Here is a 25639-nt window from a genome sequence, read left to right as displayed (position 1 = left end):
AATGGTCCATGATGAAACAACAACAAGATGTGCAAAACACCCCTCTTTTTCTCTGGATGTTTAAAAGAAGTCTTTGTACTAAAACTGAGCTGTATATGGGAACGCAAATATCGTTGGGTCTGAACCATTATTGTTGGAAGATAAAGGAGGTGCACCATTGAAATCTTAAAGGATTAGAGAGGAAAATTTGGGTAAACAACCTTTGTGAGATTTTTACTGAAACCCATTTAAATTAAACTAAAGTTACAGAAAAGCAAATTTTTATATCCAGTATAGTAAAAGTCTTGTTTTCTCTCTAGCATTTTATATTTGTTGGTTAATTATAGGAGGGAAAAAAAAATACTATAATTCTTTGTAGAAAAAAAAACCTTTGTAGAAAAAAAGGTTTTTTATTTTTTCATAAAGATCAGGACTAGAATATAAGACTGCCTTTTGATATATACCTTCAGTAATGTTTTCTGAAACGACTGAGGGGCCTTGAGAATGGATTTTGTTTAGGTCATGAATCTTAGTTTTTTAGATGAAGATGGTCTTTGACGAATCAGAAATTACTTTGTGACAGACTAGGAAATTCCAGAAATTATTAAACCTGCCTAGGAAACCGCTGAAGAATGGACAACAGTGAGGATCTTTAACAAAGGAAAAACCAGGTACCTTTTCTTTCGTACTCTCCATAAAACTGTTCAGCCATTTTGTTCTTCATCTGTCTGGAGGGCTTAAAGAAGCTGGGCTTCTCTGATATGCATGAACCTGAACCGTTGTTAAATATCCTATAAAAAGAATCTATGTACTCGCCTCTCCAAAATCACTTTATTGTCCATCCATTTTGGTTATTCTAGTTATGCTATACTTAGTACAAAGGCAAGAACAAGAAAATGAAAACTGAAAAAGTCAGCGTTACATATGCTTCCCTACCACCAAGTCACAGCTCGCTGATGACCCATGTCCACAGTCACGCACGTACCATATTTCTTTGTTTACCTCATGTAAAGGATAATGTTTTAGCAATGCCTTTCCAAACTCCAGCATATATACTCCCAGTAAGGGAGCAATGATGTAACTTGGGAATACGTCTGTTCTGGCACAATATCATGGATTTCCCTAGGGGAAGACGGTGTGTAATAACAGCATGCCTATGAATTATATAGCGTGTTTCCTGCAACGTGTTTGTGTTCCACATAGGCTATTTGTGTCTGTTATACGGTATAAGAAAACTGTTATTGGTAGCCAAATCCTTTAATTTCTGTGTTCTTTAGGTTTTGAAGATCCCATGCATTTCAAGGGGATCGAATTTCACTTCTGATGTACATAGCAACCTTAATTCAAACACAATACAGGGATTTTGTGCATTAACAGCTAAGACTACTATCTTACCATTCTGTTAAATAGATGAAAGTCGGAAACATAATGTGCAGTAATTCCCACTTGATTTTTTTTTTTAAATAGAAAATTTGATATTATGTCAGGTAAACATTGTTTTAAAACCTTGGCTTTAACAACAAGGAGGTTAAAAGACACAGATTTATTCATCTACTACTATTCAGTGACAGCAGTGGTTATTTATAGTATGAAGACGGCAGCTTTTAAATCTATAAATTTTTTTTGGCATTATAATTCAGAGATATGTTATGGCTAAAACTGTATGACACAGAATGGTATGTCCAAATGCAAAAGCATCAAATATCCTAATATTTCATACTTTCCTATGTTAATGAAACTTTAAAAAATTAACATCACAGAAGCACATTAAAAGGTGTAATTTCTCTGTAGTTTGGCTAGAACTAACTTTTTGATACTTGGTTCTGGAATCACAATGTTTTTACTTTAGCAATTTATATAGTGATACTGTTATATGAAAAATGAAATAAAAGATTTAAAACAAATGAGAGAGATCAGGAATTAACTGTCTGCAGTCTACTTTTCCTGTCATTATGCTTATCAGAAAGAAAAATAAAAAATATTTAACTACACAAATTAGTAGATCTGAACAGGTAACCACCATGATCAGCCAAATTCGCATTCCATACAGTCAAAAGAAAAATGTTGGATCTTCTCTTTAGCACAGAAATTTCAGGATTTGGTCAATTCTGGAATTTGTATTCTTAAACCATAGCTTAGATAGCTCTGGTGGGATGTTTTAAGAGAAAATCCTAGATAAGTCAGCACATCCTCATCTTGAACTTAAATTCTTTGTGCTATAACAAGGTATACAAAGAACAGAGAGTCATTCAAGTAACCAAGTCGCACACTGTTAATGCTAATACAATGAGTTTAATCTGAACTTTTAAAGAACATCAATACAGGAATTTGTGTCTAGTTAAGCAATTCATTTTAAAATTACCTAGCATTCAAAATTTAATAATATGCAATATTAAGGAGTCTCAAAAGTTCCTTTAGGAAGTGACAAAATTTGCATTTGAAACACAAGCAAAAAAATTTTTCCTGCTCCCAAAAGGGGGGAATAATACACTGCACATGTGCTTTTATCATCTAGAGGATCTGTCTCCTGTTAATACACAGAATAACACTTAAAACCACTCAAAGCATGTAAGATGTTAAATTCACAATTTGAAAATTGCACTGCCATTTTTGTTTGTAGTAGTACTGAGTAGGGTTTACATTCATTTTATATAGTACATAAATGCCAGGCAAACTTTTCAACCCTCTAAAATTAAAAAGAGAGATTTTCCCCCCCCAGTTTTTAAAGTGTTTCTTTTCCTCATTTTTTTGGCTTTCCCTTTCTAAATTTTTTTTAATTTATTTTTGATACAGTAAATCACAATTCTTTCCATATCATAGCTTTGCAAAAAAGATTTATCTGTTTTATCTTCCTTCCCATCTATTAATTCTCCAAGCAGCAAGCTAGCGTTTATGCTGCTCATTCAAGTTAGCTGAAGTGTACACATTCTTAGCCCATTGATTCAGTTTTGCTAGCAAAACCATAAAAAAGAAGTGACACTGGCAGTTTTTGAGGAAAGGATGGTGTGTCGGGAATCCCTACTGTTACTAGTTGTATCTACAGAGTGATAACTACCACGCAATCATTCCTTTATTATAACTTTTTATTGAACTTTATCATTTTTACAAGAGAGGTAAACGGTGTTGATTATCTGAGGGTAAGAATACAGCTGCAGCAAGGTAAAGGCTGCCTAAAGATGGACATAGGAGGAATGAATATTGGTTATGAACTGGAAGAAGAAATGAGGAAAAGGGGAAAAAAACATCAATAAGGTAGGCATAGATCTAATCATTATGAAGCAGAAAATGCGTGGTGGGTTAAAAAATAACTTTTGGTGATTTTCAGAGTTACAGGAGGAATTCAGGTGTGCAGCTGCCACTGCACTTCAACAGAAACCATGGACAATATCAAGATATTTGTTTTGGTGCATGAAAAAGGGATTGAAGACAGAAGGCACTGAAAATCAAGGAAGTCACCCATAAACCAGAAAGCAACATACTTTTCACTGGGTACTTCACTTTGTAGGTCCTTGATTTAATTCAGTTTGTGTCTCTTAGACTGATTTTTTTTCCCCAAGTCCCTACAATTAGGCTTCAATATGTGCATGGAAGTAACTTCCCCTTCAACTTTCTTCAGTCCTGAGATAATATCTAATCTCCAGGTCAAACCTAGCAGGTCCTAGTTATGTGCATCTGAGCAGGTTTTTCAGGAATGGACAGCAGAGTGGAGCACGAGAGAAATCAGCCACGCTACTTTTATTCAAAACCAGGGTAGCTGGTTTGCATCCTCTATTACTACGTGTAGCTTAGCTGTTAAAAGAGTAGTTGAAGGAGTCAGTGGGCCTGATTCTGCTTGTCCTACTCTCAGGAACCTTTTATAATACAAACTAGAGCACAGTTGGTCAGAAATCTCATCACCCTCTGTGAAAACAGGTCATTACACATTTAAAACTAATAAGGACAAACAGAAAAAATTCAAAAAGGACTATTCTTCTTGTGCATAGTAGTTATGTATTTAGCAAAGATGGAGAAACTTCATTTCTGGTCTCTTCTCTCCAATACTGCTTGTCCATGTTGCCTTAAGTGTAATTAATGAATTAATTGGTATTGTGTGAAGCAGGGAGCAAGCTGCTGACTTCTGAGCCACCTGTTTGTGGTACCTAATTCCTGGCATCGATTGCATGACTTTAAAATCTTCAATAAACTCAATGATATTTTGGGATGGTTGTAATTCTGATCTGACCTAAATTTACATGACTGACATCCATCTAAAAATTAATGCTATAAAAATGTAATTGTAAATTTAACACATAATTCCTTTACATTTTTAATGTTTATTTTATCTTTGAGCTAATCTCAAATATTTATTTCTCCTTTTTTACTCTCTTGATTGACTAGTATATAAAATGGATTCATGATCCCAATAACCTTTTTTTTTCTTCTAATTATTTTAAAGGTATTAAGAACCATCAGTCTTTACATACTCACAGATGTATCAAGTAAGCAATAAAAATTATTAACAATAATATCATAAAAATACTTCAGAATCTTACTCTGAAATGTATATCATCTTGCATGCAATACTGATCAATTAATAATTTTTAAGTATTCTGATATTTATTTAACATAACCTTTACACCAAGTCTGATTTTCAATAGCATTTAATTAACCTGCGCAATGACTGCAGTTGTGTACATAGATTAAAAATTTTTAAAAGTAATGGTCAGTTAGGCAGCAACTAGTATAATTTGTACATACAATGACAGGAATTATGCTCTCAAATTAGGCACATCATTGCTCTGGATGGTGTAGAATTCTGGCCTTATAGGTGCATTCCCTTTAGCTTTTCACAAACATTTCAAAGTAATACCTATATGTAGTGCTATTCATTCTTAGTCCAAAAGTGCTATTTTTTGAGTTAAGATTAAACTAAAAAGAGCCTATTAAAATACAAAAACAAACAGCATGTTTATTCAATGTTAATATTTTTTCTAATAGCGTTAATTTTTCTGTAAGAAAGTGAAAATCAAGGTAAAGGATTTCTAAAGATAGTTGTAAGCATTTATTCGGAAAGGGTCGTCTTTTAGCTCTGTAACAAAATACTGTAGCTGTATGAAAAACCACCTATATGCAATTTCACAAAAAAAAAAAAAGAGTTAACTGAGACTTTAAGATTGTCTTTTTACCTTCAATGTCCATTACAGTCCTTCCTCCAGCAGCATTGTGGATTTTAGCTTTTCCTTCACACTCCTCTCCCGAATGTTTCTGTTGCTCATTCACAGCTCACAACACTATCATGGGCTATCATTGAAAAGAAGATAATTTCTGTGGTTTTGTTACCTTGTAGACATTCAGAACTAGACGTTCTAATGCTTATCCTACTCTGCTCAATATCTGTCTCCATATTTAATGAACAGGGAGAAGCACGCATGCTTGACATGGTTGTTACAGTGATTAGCCCTGCCTTAGCTGACATATGGATTCTCTAGCATTCAAATATTCTGTTGGAAAGTATGGGACAATTCATACTTCTCAGAAGTTGCTTAATATTCAGATGGACATCCCTGAGTTGGTTTACAGAGAGTTCCCACTTAAGAGATTATCTTTAAATCCATGAAATCAGTGATTATGACAAGGAATCAGGAGATGGACTTTATGGATGAGAGACACGCAGCCACCCAGAAACAGCTTGAAGTTACTGAGAGTCACCTTTGCAATAACTGGGTCTGTTCCAGGACAATCCCATAAAATTACTAGTGTTTACAGAATGAATCTGTAGCCTCCGTTCCTGACCAAGCCAAGTCACCACACCCTCGATAGTAGGTAAGTCCTCCACAGGCACGGTTCCTTCAGGTCAGCTCTCTGAACTGTCTGAAACGTTCCATAGCCTGGGCGCCTTCACATCCCGAGAGGGATGAGCTGCTAGGCCCTTTAATACTGATTGCATATTTCTCCCTAGTGGGCTTATTAGCAATAATGCAAGGATTTAAGTTAAAGTTGATGAAATTTTAAAGACCATGTGTAAGAATGCAGAAAATAGACAAGGAGCGAGTAGGTAGCAGCAGTGACTGGTCATTACAGTTGACTTTGGGGATTGTTACCTACCGAAGGGAATGCCTCGTCAATATGAATTGCCTGTTTTGGCAGCCAACTCCATTTCTATATGCAATTATATTTACTGCTTTCTGGTTCATAGCTGCAGAGGTCTGTTCTGAGACAGTTTGTGAGAAGGTTTCAATCCACAAAGAAGACAGATCTTCTTGTAGAAGATGCAGCATATTTTCAGCTTCCAAAGTGAAGAAATCAGTCTTGAACAAAAAAAAAAAAGAAAGAAATATCATCAGGCTCTATATTTTGTAACTTGAATGTACTATATGAACAGTAAATTTCTAAAATCAAGTCCAAAATTTAATTTACAATTAATTCAGTAAAACTACGATTTATTGAAATGGTGGCTGTATTCATGTCTGTTGTGCACATAGATACCATTGGTGATCTAGGAGCCAAGATGTTAGCTGTTTTTTAAATGTGATAGGAGGTTTCAGTCCTGCAAAATCTGGTGGTTTTTGCTGATGAGATACCTACTTTAAAGTTCAATGAATGTTCCTGTGCATATGTGTGGTTACAACTGAATTAACTTTCATCATGTATTGTTCTTTATTTCAAGTTACTATTATTTAGTTTATTGGACAGATAGTGCTAGAAGAATGTAATGTTTGCAGTAAAGAGGACAGTATACCTTCTAACATCAATCCTTTTTAATATTAAGAGGAAAAGAACAATTAAGAGGAAAATGACAATAAATTTGGTGTAGCACAAAGTAACGCTGACTCAGCTATGAAGCTCCCATTGGTTCAGCTAAATTTTTTTAAAAGCAAAAACTCATTCTGCGTTCTGAATTCATGAATCCTCTGTCATTAGGCTCCGACCATCACTGCAGTACAATCTCAGGTGCAAAAATAAGTGGTAACATGTCCAATTCTCTTTAACTGTCTTTAGCAACAAAGGACTGTCCCTGCACACATACTCTTTTCTCTCTCTCTTCTTGTCCTTTGAAGGGTTACTTAATGTACGTAAAAGTCTGTTCTCAGGGTGTGAGATGAGTATTTGCTGTTTTTGCTCTGGAGACTGAATTGTATAATGATAGGAGCAGTTATTTTCTTTCTTTTTTTTTTTTTAATGGACAAGGGAGTTTCTAAAATGCAGTTCTGGTGTATCTCTAAGTGTACTGCTTTCCCAGTTCATCCCCAAATTAATGAGCATTCCTTCTCTTTCCTACAGTAAAAAATTCTGTTTATGAAAGGAAAATGTAAAAATGTCAATATGTTATAAAGTTAAGGAATTAGAAGGAGTTAAAAATTTTTGATGGAATGAACAAGTTTGAAAAGACAGTCTGGCCTAAAAAGTTTCTTGTTTGAGTCTCCCCAGAAGGTCACAGGTTTTCACTGCCTGGGATTTTCACAATTACTAAGTGGCGGCTATCTTTACAGACTAGAAGAGAAGGAAATATTTGTGACGGACTCTGTTCTCTATATCACTGTGTCAGATACATGTGATCCATGCCCTGCACCATATCATATTACTATACTAAAAAACCCATAACCCCTTGCTATTTTTCCTTGGCATTCTCAGTTGTTATTTTTAAAGGCACAATATTTTATACTGCAGTAGAAGAGTCTGCTTCTACCATGGAAAGCATTCTTTAAGTGCTGTACAATAACAGAAATTAAATAAAATACTAGTATATAAAATAATATAGTTCACATTTCAAAATAACATCAGACCTTCAAGGGATAAAAAAGCCATTTGAACACCACCTTCGTCTTGCCTGGCAGCCTGTTCTGTGAAATATGAATAGGTAACCACATAGAATTTAGGACTTCGCAAAATGCAACCTACTGCTTTAGGACTAAAAAAAATAAAATAAACCAAAAATCACTAGGTCAAATTCAGAGGTAAGTCTAAGTGAGTCTAAAGGGAATTTAAGTTGGAGTGGTTTATATTCTTCTACTGTACCACATCTGAAACAGGTGGTGGTAGGTTGACCCCAGCCAGCAGTTAAGCCCCCACCCAGCTGCTCACTCACACCCACCCAGCGGGATGGAAGAGAGACTTGCAAGAAGAAAAGTGAGGAAAACCTTGTGGGTCAAGATAAAGACACTATACTAAGTGGAGAAAAAACCTCAGCAAACACAAAATCAAGTGACACAAAAGCAATCACTTACCACCTCCTACCAGCAGACTGATGCCCACCCGGACTCTGAGCAATGAATACTTTGGAGTATCATCAATAGCTTGAGAAGGTGGCATTGTTTCCCATATTAACCTGAGAAAAACTATTTTAATGAAGTTAGTTCTTATTCTTTACATCCTGATAACATACAGATTACAGCTGCTTCTGCATGATGTGAACAAGAAAGCGGTTTTACATTTTTACTAATGTTATTTGTACATTCCACTATTCCTATTAACATCCAGTTTTACCAACATTAACTGTAAGAGCAACCCGACTGTACTCAGTTTCTCTAAAAGAAGTCACCAGAATGGTTGTGAGTATAATGGTTGGATCTTAGAGGTGTCTTCCAACCTAAACAATTCTATGATTCTATAATACAATGGAAGTTTGCCTTGCTAAATACAAACTGCATCTACAGTGTAATTGCAGCAGCAATTCTGCAGCAATACAGTTCATACAACACATACTGTTGCAGCCAGCTCAAAACTAAGTATTTTGGTAATCACATCCATAGGCATTATCTCTGAAAAATAAAAGATTTGATATGAAGACAAAAGGATGTTGGATCCTACAAAAGAAAAATGAAAGACCATGCAGTTCTATTTTTGAGAGGGTAAGAAGCAAAAGGGGTTCAGGAAAGCAAAACCATTTTCTTATTAAAATTAATAAATAAGTATTTAAACAGGTGCACTCTGCTGAGTTTTCTTTGGATTTTAGTTTTCATGCAAAATGGTTGCACAGGTTGAGCTACAATGAAAAGTTAGTGTATCAGAAATGTATAGAAGAACTTGAAAATATAGTCCTGGACATCCTTCAGTATTGTGGGCTTGTTTTGGTTTACAGGAGATGCAAAGGGAATGCTGCTATTGGAGTCAGACACCTTTCTCTGTTCAAGAAACCTACTCTGAATTTCTGTTATTACTGCAGAAAGATGGAGTTTCTCTCTTCATGGGTCCACTGACTGATTTAATGTATCTCCTGTCATGCTGCTGCTGTAGATTTCATCTCTTAAGGGAAAGAAGTAGAGAAAAGAGTAGTAAACTGCACAGCAATCTATAAAACTATTGGCATTTCGAGCATGTTCAGTATGTCTCTGTGATTAAAGGCAAATGGTGCATACATGCTGATGTTTTCTCTCTGTTTTTGAAGGACACAGTGTCTGGATTTATTATATTAATACTAATCTGAGCCTCTATAACAGTATAGTATTTTTATTTGATGACATTGTGGTCCTAAGATTATTCCTTATGTTGGGAAAGCTTTAAAGCAAAGAGCACTTCACATATCTGTCCAACAGTCCACTGTTGAATGACCATGATTCATTCACTGGATGGGAAGAAAGTACCTTGATCAGTCCTGAAAGCAATCCATCATTAGACCAGCACATTAGCTTTCTTCAAATTCATTTGCGAGATTCTTTGCAGGAAATAGTGGCTAATAAAGTAAGGAAATGACAGAATAATATTGAGGCCCTGTTCAAGCACTAAACCCAATTTTTTCTCAAACACAATAAAGGACAGTTGGACAACCATCTATAAAGTTGCATTTATTTTCTAAGAAATAATATAGAGAGTTTCCATTCATAACACCGAGCCTTTAAAACATGAGCCAACATAACGCTTTCAATCATCATTCTCTTTCCACAGCCGGTGTGACTGCTGCCGTCCGGTGACTTTTCCACTAATGTAACCTCAGTCCTAACATCCAGGTCAGAATCCCACACTCCCAAAACCAGGGCCTGGGAAGGCATGGCTTATAATGTGCTGGTCTCTGAACTCAAACTGCTGGGTTGCACTTCCTTAAATCCTGTAGGGAGCCTTGGTTGAGGTCTGAATAAACAGCTGAATTTCAGGCTGATAAAATGCTCTGTGAACTTAAAAGACTGAGTGTTATATACAAACATTAGTCTTCAGAGTCTCTATTTTTTATGCCCCAGGTTTCTAACTTCCTTATGAGAACTAAATTAGAAAAGTAAGTATAATGCATACTTGTGAACAAAGAGACAGAATAGGAAGGTTGGGTTTTAAAAGAAAAACAGAAAAAGCAGAGGAAGAGGAACTGGATGGGAAAATATTCCAAAGAAAGTATAAAGCTGTCATTGTCTTGTGAATTTTTGCAGTTCATCATCTTCAAATGATTCTTCATTCTTGTTTTTGGGGATCCACCCTATCATCAAATTCACCAATACTTTCTTGCCAGGAGTGTTTGTATTTTAAAAAGGAAGAATCTGCTTTATGGTTTGACTTTGTATGTGAATTGTTTAAAAAAAAAAAAAGAAAAAGAAAAAGAAAAAAGAAAAAGAAAAAATATAACTGTATCTTATGCAAAGTGGTGAAATACGTATTCTACAGTGAATGGCAGGTTTTTCATTCTCTATAGTACACTCAGGATTTCATCTAAGGGATAATTTTTATATATGTGTGTGTGTGTGTATTATTTTTTTTCCCTCCAGTAGTAGTATGTTAACGCATGAATACTCCTTTCCAGAAACTAGAACCCAGTGTAGTTTCTGATGTGGTAGGAAGTTGGCTGTGGAGCAGTAATAGTCCCACGTATGATTTACTATCCTCTCTATGTTAGAGACAGGAGAGGCTCACTTTTTATTTATTTTAAATACTAGATAAAAACTGGCTAAAAGATTGATCTCCCAGTTGGTCTGCTTTATGGACAAGCCAGCAGAAATTATGGCAATTCACATGGGCACCAACCAGTGCATATACACAGAAGTCACGGTCTCGTAGCTCACCATGTGTTTCTACGGGCACTCCAAGGGCTTGGCAGTCAGTGCGAGGTCTTTCATTTTGCTAAGAGCTACCTCCTCGCGTTCACATGCAAAGGCCAAGTACATGTGCAGTTGCTGCACAGGAAATTTATGGAGTCTTTTTCAGCAAGGAGCAAAATGAGCCTCTTCACCTTTTGCGGACCTGTGCGCTGCATCTTTTCTAAGTAGGTAAAATCCCTTGTATTAACGATGTTAGTTGAGGAGTGCCTTTTTCCTGCTACTCCTTCCCATCATATCATCTGCTGGGCTCAAAGGCCACGCAGTAATTAATCTCGGAGAGTGACCTTAGCAGGGAAGGGCTCTAGGATGTTTTTATATTTAAATTCTGGATACGTAAAAAGGAGTTTCTTACAGTGTAATCTGCTTCTAAAATTAACATTTATCCATAAGTGACCTATGCACCGAGTTTCTGAAAAACTATTTTTGTGGTGGATTTCAGTAACTGTCAATGTGTGATTTAGAATATTCGTGGAGTGAGAGCCCAGATTTAACTCTCCTAACAGATAAGAAAATGCCGCCATCTGTTGCTCCATGCAGTAAGTGCAGCTACTTCCTACAGCTGCTGTTTGTTCAACCGATTCTCATTGCCCTCTGTGTACCTCTGCTGTTACAAGAATTCAATTGTTTTTCGAAAAAGCTGGGCTACTCCTGTTTCACACTAGAGTAGCTTAATGAATTTCAATGAACTTACATGGTAAAATGTTGAAACAAGCATAATACTTTTATTTTTCAATAACGGGGTTGGTTAAGGATTTATGGGAATTATGCCACTGAGCGAAGGGTGATTTCTCTAATTGTTAGAGATAAACTGTTGGGGTTGCTAACCACCGGGCTGCTGAGAAAAAATAGTGCATTTAGTGCTCTCACTGCTACTTAAAAATCCTTGGCTCTTACCTTGATGCTATAATGAAACAAATGGCCTGAGGTGACTGTTGTGGAAACATTTTAGAATCTGCAATACAGAAGAACCTGGAAAGAATGAAAATCTTATTCTAACATGTGCTCTTTCTAAATTTCTAATATGTAATATCTAAGAAAGGCTTTTATATTCCTGTATATTAAAATTTTCCTGTTCCTTTTTTTCACTCAGATACTTAGGGTCACCATTTAATCTTTTAAAGGCCAAGAAAATAAACAGAACAAAAAATTCCGTACAAAACCAACCCCCTTCAACTCCAAATAAGATGTATGGCATATACAGTCTTCTGCTTTATTCACAGTTTCTTCCCATTAGCTTGCACACTTCTAATCTCTCAGGTTAGGTTGTACTGTATTCTTGTTTTACCAACAGAAGTCACACACAAGTAGTATATAAAGGTACAGAAGGCTAGCGAAATTTGGTTGCATTTAGGAGGACTGTGGGTCTTTCAAACTCAACCATCTGCTTTCAAAACTTTGCTTTTGAATTCTTACAGACGCACATCTGATGGGACAGGAGATGGAGCAAACTAGATTTCCCAAGAAGAAAGCAAAAATCTGTGATTAATGCAAATTTAACCCGTTCTCTCAAAAGCACTCTTTACTCTCATTCCAGTTCTGACTTGCTGATTAAACATCTCCCACTTTAACTTCCCCATCCTCATTCTTCCTGTTCTTTCTCAGTCTTCTGCTAGTTCCTGATTCCAAATCATACTTTATTTAATTCCCTCTAGTTTTAATCCATATCTTCTTGAAAATTTGACAAACAGTATCACTCAGCATGTGAAACTACAAACAGTTCAACACTGATGCCAGCTTGTTATTTTTTGTTCATAATGTGTTATTTCCAAAAGGCACAAGCAAAATGCCTTGTTTACAAGTATGGGCAGCACAGCCTCATCAGAGTGTGCACAAGGCTTGGATTCACAAAGGCTAAATTTATGGATGCTAATCTACAACCAGCAAAAATGGGCTTCCTATTATGACTTGTCCATTGGGCACTGAATTACTGCATTACCCATAAAGGCAGTCTAGGAAGATTAGCCTCATTAGATTAAAGGTAGTTTTTGCGGATAGTCACTGTAGAAACACCACAATAGTATGTAATCTATATGTATCTGCCTTTAAAGTATTTCACATATCTTTCTCTGTTATGCTAAAATCAATGGATCACAGCTTTTAATATGACAGTTCCAGATTACTTACAAATAATGATTCTTCTGTTTCCTCCTCCAGCTCCTTATTTAATTTTTTCTTCTTCAAAAGTAGAACCTCTGTCCATGGAAAGCCTGGCTCCAGCTGTACTTGCCTTGTACTTCTACAACTACCTGTGAATACAAAGACACATGCAGTTGTCGCTAGATACTGTTTTGTTACCACTGTAAAGGGTTAGCTACAAAACATTGCTAGAGTATTGACAAAAATGAACTTGTACAAAAATCAGTAAGAAACTTAGTTTTTGAAGGAAGTGTGATAATGTTGAACATTTATCCCAACTTCATATTCTCCAGAATGCTGAACTTTTAAGATGTAGTTACAACTGCACCTTTTTTCCTCTGTCTGTACCATAAACCCCAGACCTGAAGACTAATTGTGAGACACAGATACCAGCAAAATTACAGGATTACTCTAGGTGTACATCATAAGTGAGATCTGAATCTATTTTATCCATCTCTGTTAAGTATTTTCATTCTAATTTTCTGCTGTGCATGTACTCTGTTGATATCCTTACTTTTTCTCTTGCAGATGTTATGAGAGTTACACATATATTTAAAAGAAGAACACTTATACCGCCTGCTGTGCACAGCTTTCCACCATGATCTTGAGCACTGTTTTGTGAAGTTGTGGGAAAACATCTGTGAAATAAATGCTCATTTTACAGCCAGGGTAAATAAGAAGCAGACATGTAAAGTAAGATAGCATATTTGTACCGTAGCTGAGTGGAAGTCAGTCTTCTGGCTTTCTGCTTTAATCAGCTTATGTATGGGTTTTCTCAGAATATATGAGAGCGTTGATCTTTCACAAGCATTAAATTCCTTTTGGTAATTATTTTTCTTGCTTAGATCACATGTTATGAAATGAAGATTTTCCTTATTCATAAGCTGAATTTTAACATTTTCTTCAGAAGACTTTTTTTTGCATGGTGAAGAAGGCCATGTCCTTTGGGGTAAAATGTAAGTATTTATTTTCCCTCAGCTCATCAGTAAAATTGCATCATTTATTTGCAATTTTGTCACCCTTGAATGTAACAGTTTATTGTCTTAGAAGTGACACAGAAAGAATACTACTCTCTGCTTATTATTTTAACACAGCTACTACCTATGACTCAACCCTTCAGTTCCCAACATCTTGCAAGGTTTTGGCCTGATAACTAGTCAGCACTATCAGACAAAATGGGAACTCATCCAGATCCAGAGGATGATGTAGACATCTAAATGAGATTCGGGGACATATGTTCAAAACTTGATCTTGAAAGCCTCCACATAAATTAAGCCTAGAAAAGCCAAAAGACAACAAATATGTCCTATTTCTTATGTTATCACTCAAGATCATTACTGCGGGAATGCAAACAGAGCATCATACCTGCCAGAAGATTTCTGGTAAGACATGGTGTGGCAACATTTCTGTCCATTCTCAAACACTTGCTTCTACCTCTTTAACGCTGCTGTGATTGCCAAGTTAACTGTTTGAGGAAAATGACCCAAGCTAAAATATGTAAATACAAAACAAAAACCATGCACACATGCAAAAAAAACCCCCAACAATCCCCGCTGTGGCAGGATAATTTCACTGTTCTGGTTCAGACAATAGATCTACAGACAGTCAGACCACTAAAAAATGGTCGCAGGTGGCTGATGACAGAGCAATGGGGGGACTTTTTTCAACTATGTCCTTATGCCTTGATTCTGCATATACTCTATGGAATTCTTTTCCCTGGACATGTAGGTGGATCCACTGACTGGAACAAATGTTAGATCAACACAAGAGATACGGAGGACTACTTTAAGTAACCTTATAAAAAAGAAAATGCAGCAACTTAACAAAGAAAATGACAACAAAGTCAAATGACTCCAGAATCTGTTGAAGTCAGAGGTGCAGAAGCTAGAACAATTCATTAATGCTCCGTGCAAGAAGATCTGAATTATTTTAAGAGCACTGTATTTGCATTTTAGATATAGCAGAATGAACTAATTATGAAATGTATGCATCAAAGATTTCAATTTCAGGCTTGACTTTACTTTGGAGATTAATTTTTTACTTTATCATTTTTGCAGGCAGTTCAGCGGACAGCCTTATTTGAATGTTACTCATTGTTCAGTGATGTATGAAGTGTATTTAATCAATGTGAAGAAAGTAATATTAAACTATTATCAGAAGCATCAAATGTTCTAAAAAATCTCAAAAGGGAGGTCAAAAGGTAACATCTCTGCTAACAATATGAGAAACAATGTATTTAACTTATTCTTTACCTCCAAGTTTTTCATGGCATATACATTAACCTTCTTCACATAAAATTACAATGTAAAATGTGGGGGCTTTTATCCCCTTGATTAAAAATATCATAAAGATAGTGGATCAAGTAAGTTTTCAGTGCTTTGCTAAGAGATATTTAAATAACTATTTTAGAGTTGATGTGCATTTTAAATGGCTGGCTGCAAAAACCTTCGACAGGACAGTCCTTGTGGCCATCATTAAATCATTTGTCAGTGCGTTAGTTACTACAGAATAAGGTAATTGAGAACAAGGACAGTTATTTCAATAATTCACATGTTTTTGCAAGTATTGCAAACCCCTCTTTATTAAGATCCAAGGATGATCTTAATAAAAACATCACACGAGCCTCTATTTTATCCTTTTTAATCTTTCCAGGGCCACCAACACAGTGACAAACATGTCATCTGAGTTTTGACTAAGACAGCTAGACATGAGAAACTATTTGTCCAAAAGCTATAAATGAGAAAAACATTCATTTTCAAGGCAGCAGTTCCAACCCCATTGTCCGGCATTGCTCCATCTGAAGTGCAGACGGCATTTCAGTCCCTGTCCAACCAACGGCCGCCTTCTAAAAGCATTTCCACAGTGGGTGCCATAGGTTAAAATCTTGTGGATATAAAGCTCTCTCAATACCACCGCAGACTTAACCTCAGTTGGTTAGGTTAGCGTGGAAGGCACACATGCCAGCCAGAAAAGTCACTGCCCAAAGGAACCTGAGCTATGCCAACAGGCAACACTTTTCTGACAAGCTTGGACTGGAAATTTTTATTTTCCACATTCACTGCCTCACACTTATGAACTGCATAACCAGTAATGGAGCAAGAAGTATTAAAAAAAATAAAACCCTCCCAAGTCCTGTATGGCTTCCACATTCTATGTCAAGGAAGGCATCAACTCTAGCTCAGAAGTCCAGAAGTTACTTCTGAAACGAACAGAAAGGACTTGAAGGAAGAGACTAGGCACATGCAAACCACTGGCAAGGTAAGATATGCTCAAAGGGTAATTTTCAATGTCTGTTTGAACTAAGAAATTAATTCATTACATCAAAAAGTGATGACTTTTGCACTGTGGCTTTTAGAGTAAGTTTCTGATTAAAATACGGATAACTGATTTTTTTTCTAGTTGAAGATGTATTTAAGTTAAAGTTAACTGTGTTCAAAGAAAATAATTTTATACCACTATTAAAATGAATTACTGTCTCCTTACTGTCTTTTTAACAGATTTGTGGTATCTCATCCAATGGTGGCTGATGGCTTTGCTTTTGTCTCTCTCTCCATTACATCAAACTTGCGGTTTCACATGCATAAAGCAATAAGACTGTTTGACTGAGGACTTCTGTAGTGAATGGGCTATTAAGAGTGAGGACTACTTCAAGTGGCTAGTAAAAATGCTTTCAGTGAAAGAGCAAAACATTACTTGAATTTAATATGTTTGCTTCAACAAACCTTCTCAATTTCTGCTGTTGCAGAGAATGCTGTGTATATTTAAAGTTAACCTCACACAAGTATATTGTAAATGTTTATACCAAGCAATGACATCCCATATACAAGAACACACAGGCTGACAGTCAAAGGAAAATATTTCTAGCTTCTCAACCTTGGAAGCAATGAAAATGCAAAATTATCTGAAGTTTCAAAATAAACATTCCATGGGATCTATTACATCTTATGTGTGACCTTCATTCTGCAAACACAGCAAATGCCTTTTAAACATCACTACCACAAAGAGTTCCCCTAGCTTGCAGAAATCAAGCATAACTAAGTCTTTTCAGGATTCGGGTTATACTGTCTTGCAGAATACTTTACCTTCTAATTTTATGATCAGACGTGATTCTACAACATCCCTGGTGGAAAGTACTATTAGAAATGCATTCGGCTATTTTAAACAGTTTTTGATGTGACTGGCATTTTACCCCTTCTTTAATGAGTGTTGAGTGTACATAAATTATTACTGTCTCCTTTCCTTCCCCTCACGTAATTTTTTTACCTCTATTTGAACAGATGTATTGGCATGTGAAGGCTACTAAAACTACATAGCCTGACAGATAAGTCACCTACTCAAGCAGACAACTTTTGATTCAATTCCTGATTAATTATTTTACTGAGGAAAGTTAACCTATCAAGTCTAGATTTAATACAGTTCTAAAATTTCATCATTTAGAGTCCAGTTACATCACCCTAAAATACTCAAGTTGTACTTACTGATTGCTAATTGCAACAAGTATGTCAATGTGTCTCAGAATGGAACTGTATTCTTCAAGCAATAAAACCGCTGTTGCTGTAATTTAAGATTACTGGGTATATTAAAAAAAACACACAAAGATGTTAAATGCAAATAAGTACTACAGGTATGAAAGGATATTGGTGGGCTAAGTTCATCCTGTGCTAATAAAGTACCTCTTATTGGTGAGTATCTGATTTACAGGTGAACATTGATGAAATAAACAATGGAAAAAAGGTTTCTCTAAAAAGCTGAACACTCAGTAGCATGTTGTTATGGAAATAGCATTCTCTGAAAACTTGGTGTTTCAGCATTAAAGGTCAACAGAGCAAATCCCAAAGCTTCATTATATTTCTTGTGACTTATCAAAACCACAGAGTATTATAATTTTTTCTTTTTCAAATGGCAACCTTCACATGATATGTCTGTACAGCAAATTAAGTTTACTCTGCTTTGTTACCTTTAGCATAAACTAAACAAACTACCATAAATGCTATTTCTTTTTGTGCTGCAATTACCTCATTAAATTATCCATTTGGAAAGATGGGCAATATGTATGTTACCTTGCTCCACAAAGGATCCTCTGCTTTGGTATGTATCCACTGGCCCGATGTCGTTGTCCCTTTATGCTTCTCCCCTCACGGCCATCTAAAAATATAGTTAAGTCTTAGAAAATTATAAAGGAAAATTATTATTAAGTAGTTAAAGTAAAAGTTCTTCCATTCTTTCATCAGACGTATTGTGAAACTAGAGGTGGGCAAGTTGAAAGTCTGGATTATGAAGCTTGAAGTCTCCATTATGTGCTGAAGGAGCTGCTCGGGTATAGTTTCCACAGATAGTTTGAAAACATATCCTGAACTGTAACACCACCCTGATTCTGCAGCTGATCACATGCACTTTAACTTACTTGCAAGAACACGCATCACATTTTGATCTAGGTCTACCATTCGAGCTTTGCTTTTTGAGCTTCACTTTAAATAGGTTCTTGACATTACGGACCACTGAGATGTGAAAATACATGACATATCAAAACACACGTTAATGTGTTAAATAGCAAATGTTAAAGTAAGTATTGAATATTAAATAGTATAGTAAAGAAAATGATTGGCTGGTATGTATTATCAGCTTGAAGTACCACTAATAACAACTTAACGATACCATAATGTACTTAAATTACAGTACCTATTTAAAAGAGGCCCCTCCCTTTCTTAGATACACAAATATAGAACTGATTTAGAAATTTCATGGAAGTATACTCAATTTCACGTATGTGCTTAAATTTATATTTTATTTATCACTTAAATGACTTAATAGAATGTTCTCCCAGAGTTATCTTATAAAGTCAACTATACTGACCACTTACAGACAGATTCAGCATATTAAACTTTCGCTTCATGTTCTTCACTATATAGATCTTGGGTATATAAAAGTTCATTAAACATTAGATGCACCTCAGTTACTCATCCTGGATCACCTTGAAATCCCTGGAATCAAAGCTAAACTTGAGGCATATTTTTCTTTGAGATACATGTTTCTTATTAATAGAGAGGTTTCCTTATGTTCCATAAGTTTCTGTGAAATTCTACAGGCTTTAAGAGCCTCACTTTTCTTCACTGAAATATAATTTAGCTATATAAGACTTTCAGTTAAATCCTCAGAAATAATAAGATCTCCAAATCAGAAAATAATGTATCTGTGACACCAGATATTCAAAGTTTTTAAAGAAAGTATTAGAAAGATGTAGAGGAAGAGAGTGATAGTCAAATTATCACATTAATTTAACATCATGTCATCTTTAAAATAAAAGACAATCTGGAGTAAAGGATCTTAAGGAAATATTCATTAAAATACTTTCTGCTAGCAAATATCAAAGAAGAACTCAGGAAGATCCCATACACTTCTATGACATTTACATGGGATGAAGGGGTCAAGGGGTGTTCACAAAGCCTCACAAAAGAACATTGCAACAGTGCAGATCAAACAGAACAGCTGAAAGATGCTGCACTCTGCTAAGAAGCAGCTAGAGCTTTTGTACAATTTAGGTACAAAAAAGAAGTGAATTTTTGTGGATATATTTTATTTCTTTAGTTTTGGCTCAGCAAAACAGATATCAGATTTCTTTTTGCTTTGATTTCTGTTTTTATCTTAGCGCTTGTCTAGGTCAGAGTAACTGGAACTAGAACAATTTTACTTCTAGAGAAGTAAAAGAAATTTCTTCTGGAAGCAGAAAGAAATAATTGAGAAAACGTGACTTTAGTTATCCTATTCATTTTTTATTGGGTTTGTTGAATTTAATCAAATATCTTTGCAAAATTCAGAAGAGATTCGCTACTTTGGCAAGAAATGAAAGTCAACAATTGAAATGAACATAAAATCTAACCCTCAGAAAAAATTCACTTGAAATAAATGCATTTGAAAGTGACTGTAGTTCAATTCTTCTTAGCAGTTTGAATGTTGCTAACATTAGAGCCAAATAACTGTAAACTGACTCTGTTTAAAAATAAAGTTTTGCAGCAACCAAAAAAAAAAATTGTCCATGGAAGGAAAACTGAAATTCAGACCATCAGATTTTTTTGTGTGTACAGTGGATATATTCAAGATTATTTTAGATACCTGGTGATTCTTGATAGCAACGTATACAGTGCACATTGTCATACTGCAGGTTTAGTGTGGTGGACAAGAAACTGATCTATGTGAGGTTATGAATACTGCATACTGACCTTATCACGTGGATTTATTGCTTCAATTGATTGATTTATATCTTGACTTTTAAAAATCAATCCATTGCAATCAATAAGAACTAGACAAACATCTTTTTGAAAAAATCAGTCCATACGGTGTCCCGCTGAGCCTACCATACTGGTTTTGGTATGGATGGCCAAGATGAGGACCCAGACCAACAACTGCTGTATTAAACCATTTTCTCTTTCTCTCTAGAAAGGAGTTCATTCTTGAAGGTGTGATTTAGAAAGCCATTTGAAACACTTGTTCATTGAAGTTTTCTTAGAAACTATTCTTGCCTACGTTACTGTTATGAGTAAGTCGGTCCTTGGTATGACAAACCGTTAACGTATACTTATTCTTTTTTCTCTTACACACTCTTACTACAATAGTTACAGACTACTACTTTTGGTTTACGAACATTGAGAACTTTGGTCACAAAGTGCAAAGGAAGGAGGTGTATGTACGGGATACAGTTGGATGGGTAGATAAACGATTATGACATTCAGGTGCCAGAAATGAAAGGCCTTGTCTAACTTCTATTAGGGGATGCTAATTTATATGCCTGTGCTCGTTTTGGCTGGGATAGAGTTAATTTTCTTCATAGTAGCTAGTACGGGGCTATGTTTTGGATCTGTACTAAAACCAGTGTTGGTAATTCAGGGATGTTTTTGTTACTGCGGAGCAGTGCTTGCACAGAGCCGAGGCCTTTTCTGCCTCTCACCCCGCCCCACCAGCGAGGAGGCTGGGGGGGCACAAGAATTTGGGAGGGGACACAGCTGGGACAGCTGACCCCGACTGACCCAAGGGATATTTCAGACCATAGGACGTCATGCCCAGCACATAAAGCTGGCAGAAGAAGAAGGAAGGGGGGACGTTTGGGCTGATGGCGTTCTTCTTCCCGAGTCCCCGTTAGGCGTGATGGAGCCCCGCTTTCCTGGAGATGGCTGAACACCGGCCTGCCCATGGGAAGTGGTGAATGAATTCCTTGTTTTGCTTTGCTTGTGTGCGCAGCTTTTGCTTTCCCTATTAAACTGTCTTTATCTCAGCCCACGAGTTTCCTCACTTTTACCCTTCTGATTGTCTCTGCCATCCTACTGCGGGGGGAGTAAGTGAGCGGCTGCGTGGGGATTAGTTGCCAGCCGGGGTTAAACCACGACAATACCTTAGTTTCCAACACACAGAAAGGCAGAGAACTAGGCTTTAGCCAAATTGGGTTGCTGGAGACTGCCCAAACTTTGATGTTGTACACGTCTGCAATAGGAAGCAGCGGTCACAAACACGGTTAGAAGACAGACCTGCGGTTATGATCTCACACATACTGTGGAAAATAAGTGGCGCTTTCTCCAAATCCCAGAAAGGGGAATATAAGGGTCTCTGACCTAATTGTTTCATTCCAGGAGACTAGCAAGAATTGCAATAGGATTAAACAGCTGCATCCTCAGCCCAGACACACTGTAGACTAATCCATGTATCATTACCTGACAGTCTTGGGGAAATCCAAAGGTTCACATGACGGTACAGTGAAACTCAGATTTAAATGAACCTTGCAAGTTATTTGAATTATTTTAAGCTCTCATATTAATTTTTAGTTTATGTTCATTGTGATAGCTAATTGTTTTTACATACTTATCTTTGGTCGGAGGATGTAGGAAAGTACCTAATAATACTCAGAGGCTGATATTACACATTCCTGATGAGTCATAACTCAGACTCAGTAAAACAGAGTTGTCCTAAATTTTTTGTCCCCAATGCCTGGTTTACATAAGGACAAAACCTTTCCACTTAATACATATATTTTTTATAATAACCAGTAAAACTAGATACAAACGATGCTCACAGTCTGATTTAAATGAGAAAAAGCAATTCATTACTATTCTTATCTTATTTAACCTACCTATTTTAACTCATAGCAAAGATTTGTAATCCTAATCTTGATTTAAATTGTTAATACATGAGTTTATAAACTGTCCTACAAAACTGGTGAAATGTGACAATATCTAATTTGAGCAAGATTAGGTAAATTAGTTACAGGTCATAATCAGAAAAAAACTATGGGTTTAAAATTATCCAAAGATCTAAAAGTGGGTTACATAAAAATTACAGTTATGATGAATTTTCCTCATTGTTATAACTTTCACAATTAAAAAAAAACAACTTACAATAAACCACCAAAACCCCCATGAAGCTTACTCTGGTTTTAAGCCTTTTAAAGCACTATAACATTTTATAACAGCTCCCAGTCCTCTCTTATGCTAAATAATAGAGTCTGTTGGTGTATGTATCAAAGCACAGAAATTCACACGGGTCCATCAGTCACACCTACATGCATCTCTAATTCCTTAAAAGGGGACCAGCTAATTAGTTATGCTAGGTTCAGTATACGGAGCCAAGACTGAAATCTGTAGTAAGAATTCAGAGCAAGTGTTTAAAAGCCTAAAACATGTTGCGGGTTGAACTCACTGTTTGTCTGCATATTTCTATTGGTTCTGGAATTATTGCAAAATAGTATCTCTTAAGAAGAAAGCTGAAGTTATGCTTTGCAGGTGCTTTATTCATAGGAATGAATGCTATTTCACAACAATTTCCTTTCAGGTTTGAAGGTTCTTTAGGTAGGTGGAGGAGGTAATGTAGGCAATGCTGAATTTGCAATTATTTTTAACCTGGTATTGGAGTAAAAGGTGTTGTAAAAAAAGAGAATATATTTGTTTCACTGTTAGGAAGCTGTTGTAATGTAACTGTGTCAGTTTTAATCCCTTGAACTAACTTGTGCGCTCCTCCCCATTTCTCCTGACTTAGACCACTGCCTATAATGTATCAGCCACTCACTGATTTACATACTTCATCAGCTGGAAATTAGTCCTTATCTTTACATTTCTTCTGTTCCTAACGGCACTAGAGAGAGGCTCTTGAACCAGATGCTCAACAGCAATGAGTGTACTCCATGGTTCTGTGAAGTTTCTGTCAAGTTTTCCCTGTTATTATTAATGAACACGTTAGTTAATAATAATGAACATATTAATGAACATATGCCAAAAAGTCTTTGCAGAAAACTCTATGAGGCTGGCAAACTTCGACGCCTGGAAAATTTTTATAGCCAATTTATAAACCTCGTGTGTTACAAATGAAAAGCTGACATATTTTAAACTATACTGAATTACTGACTGCAGTTACAGTAACTATGTATACGCAAACCCAAATTTATATCATTACAGAATCTCTTATGTTTGTAGCATCACCTGCCACCGAGGGTTTAGCAGTCTAATTTCTTGCAGCCAGCAGTAGGTGGAGACAGTGATTCACCCAACGCGGCCTCACAGACACTTCAGCTGCTGAACCACCGTTACTGCCAGCTAACGTTATTTCAGTTTCGTATTCAGTTTATTACAGATTGCAGGGTTATGATTGTTTGTGGTTTGGGGTTTTTTTTTAGTAGCTGTCTCAAAGAAAGTGAAATAAAATTACGCATGCTTTGAGTAGCTAGCAGGTCTCCCTGAATCTCTTTCACACACGTATGCATATGTAAATCACAAACCTCAATGCAAACTATAAACAAACTACCAGAGTTTTATTTCCAGGCTTAATATGTGTGAAATTTATTTACTAACAGTAACTCTCATCATATTTTTATTAGAGCCATAAGAAAAATCCTTACCCATGTTTTGCAATTCACTTTTTGAACTAGAAAATACATTCTCATACTTGAGTAAATCAAGTGCTTGTGAAATCAAGGATTCTTTTGAAATTCCTGGAAATAAAAAAATAAATCCATACACATTAGTTTATTTTCCCCGTGTGAAGTCAATATATTGAGGCTACCATGGTGTATTTAATTGTCCTTGCTGCAGAACGGTCTCCCAATTAGCAGCTAGAGAGAGTTCTTACACGCCAGTCAGGAATAATGATTGATATCACACATCCCATCCCTTTCTTTAACTTCATAGGAACTAGTTTTGAACAGTTAAAGGATGCTAAAACAGAAAAGCCAACAGGGAAAGATAATTACATGCAACTAAATAACTGCCAGGAGACCACTTTGCAGATATTTTGGCTTAAAATTTAAGAAGGGGCTAGTGATTTAAGAAGGTATACGGCATCAACGTGAGACAGCATGTAATTAGCAGAGAGTAACTACACAGTACAGTCTGAAAATCTGATATGTTTGAATTATAAAAAGTTAAAACCCAGGCATAGAGTAACTCCTTTTCATTAGGCTGCTGTTTAAGACAAAAGCAGCTGGAGTTCTGGTGCTGGCGTACTATCTCTCTACTGTCTGAAAGACGGGACCTCCTGGCAGTGACATTGTTTTGACTTAAAAATCATTTAAACACACTGAACTGGAGGGTGGGATAATTGCCCAATGGCAATCAAACTTCAAATTTTGAATTTGGCTGAGCCTAGCTGTAGCTGACTGCAGCCTATGCAGCCATGTTGGGACAATACATCCAAAAGGATCCTCTTGAAAACATCTGCTCCAGTTAGCAGAGCCATAGTAGGCATTTGGCAGATTTCACTAGCAGACTGCTGACGTTTGATCACAAACTGGCTGGAATTAATACAGCCTGGTCTGATTTCTTTGGGTTTGTTTGCACTACTGCATCTTTCAAAGAGAAAAAGAAGAGACACGTTCATTATTACTGTGCTGGTAGAAGCTGAACAAAAGTCATGAACAACAGTGAGAAAGATGAACTGGCTTCACCTATCTGAGCCCCCTTCAGGGTACCTAGTTCTTTCTGAGAAGTGAACATACTAAAATTTGCTGAGTGATACGACAGACAGAGCATCCAAACTAGGAAAATGCGGGGTTGTTTTCCAAGCAAGCAAGATAATAATTCTCAGAGAACATGATGCTGTGGTCTGTAGCTGTTCTCCAGCTTTTTCCCTAGTGTGAGGGGAAAGAGAGAGTTGGGCAGGCTGCTTGAGGGTCAGAAAGTCAGTGGCTGAGGTTAGTTAATATACATTGACCTCCCTGGTAGTCATTCACCAAAACTAGCTATAATATAATTTACTACTGGAAGTAAGGAACTTCTATCATTAATATGTGCTTCCATCTAATTCCATCTAAGTACTCATAGCTTAATCAGGATTATAAGTTTTTCTGCCTTTTTTGGAAATGAGAAGGCTCCTACCAGTTTTAATGATTTTTTTTCTTGTCTTTAAAATACATCATCACTACTGACACCTAACCTGAAAACAAATGCCTAAACATACCTGATCATATGAAATGGACCAAAAAGGACTTCTGAAGGTCCTAGTCAGGGCACAAAGGATTTGTGCTTATAGCTTGTGATGCATACTGAAAAAATCCA

General features: G+C 36.3%; 1 long non-coding RNA gene across 1 annotated transcript in view; it reads right to left on the bottom strand.

The window, feature by feature from the left end:
- Window positions 1–1930: 1930 nt before the first annotated feature.
- The window catches only part of LOC138689296 (uncharacterized), a 214383-nt gene continuing 190674 nt past the window's right edge, over window positions 1931–25639 (bottom strand). The window contains exons 13-19 of the long non-coding RNA XR_011328179.1: window positions 18173–18257; window positions 14478–14577; window positions 13101–13222; window positions 11871–11945; window positions 9098–9201; window positions 8184–8294; window positions 1931–6266 (exon numbers count right to left, since the gene is read on the bottom strand). This is a non-coding gene — a long non-coding RNA (uncharacterized lncRNA). The remainder of the gene's footprint in view (window positions 6267–8183; window positions 8295–9097; window positions 9202–11870; window positions 11946–13100; window positions 13223–14477; window positions 14578–18172; window positions 18258–25639) is intronic.

The sequence above is a fragment of the Haliaeetus albicilla genome, chromosome 16, assembly GCF_947461875.1.
Source record: "Haliaeetus albicilla chromosome 16, bHalAlb1.1, whole genome shotgun sequence".
NCBI classification, from domain to species: Eukaryota; Metazoa; Chordata; class Aves; order Accipitriformes; family Accipitridae; genus Haliaeetus; species Haliaeetus albicilla.
This window is presented reverse-complemented; position numbering and strand designations above follow the sequence as displayed.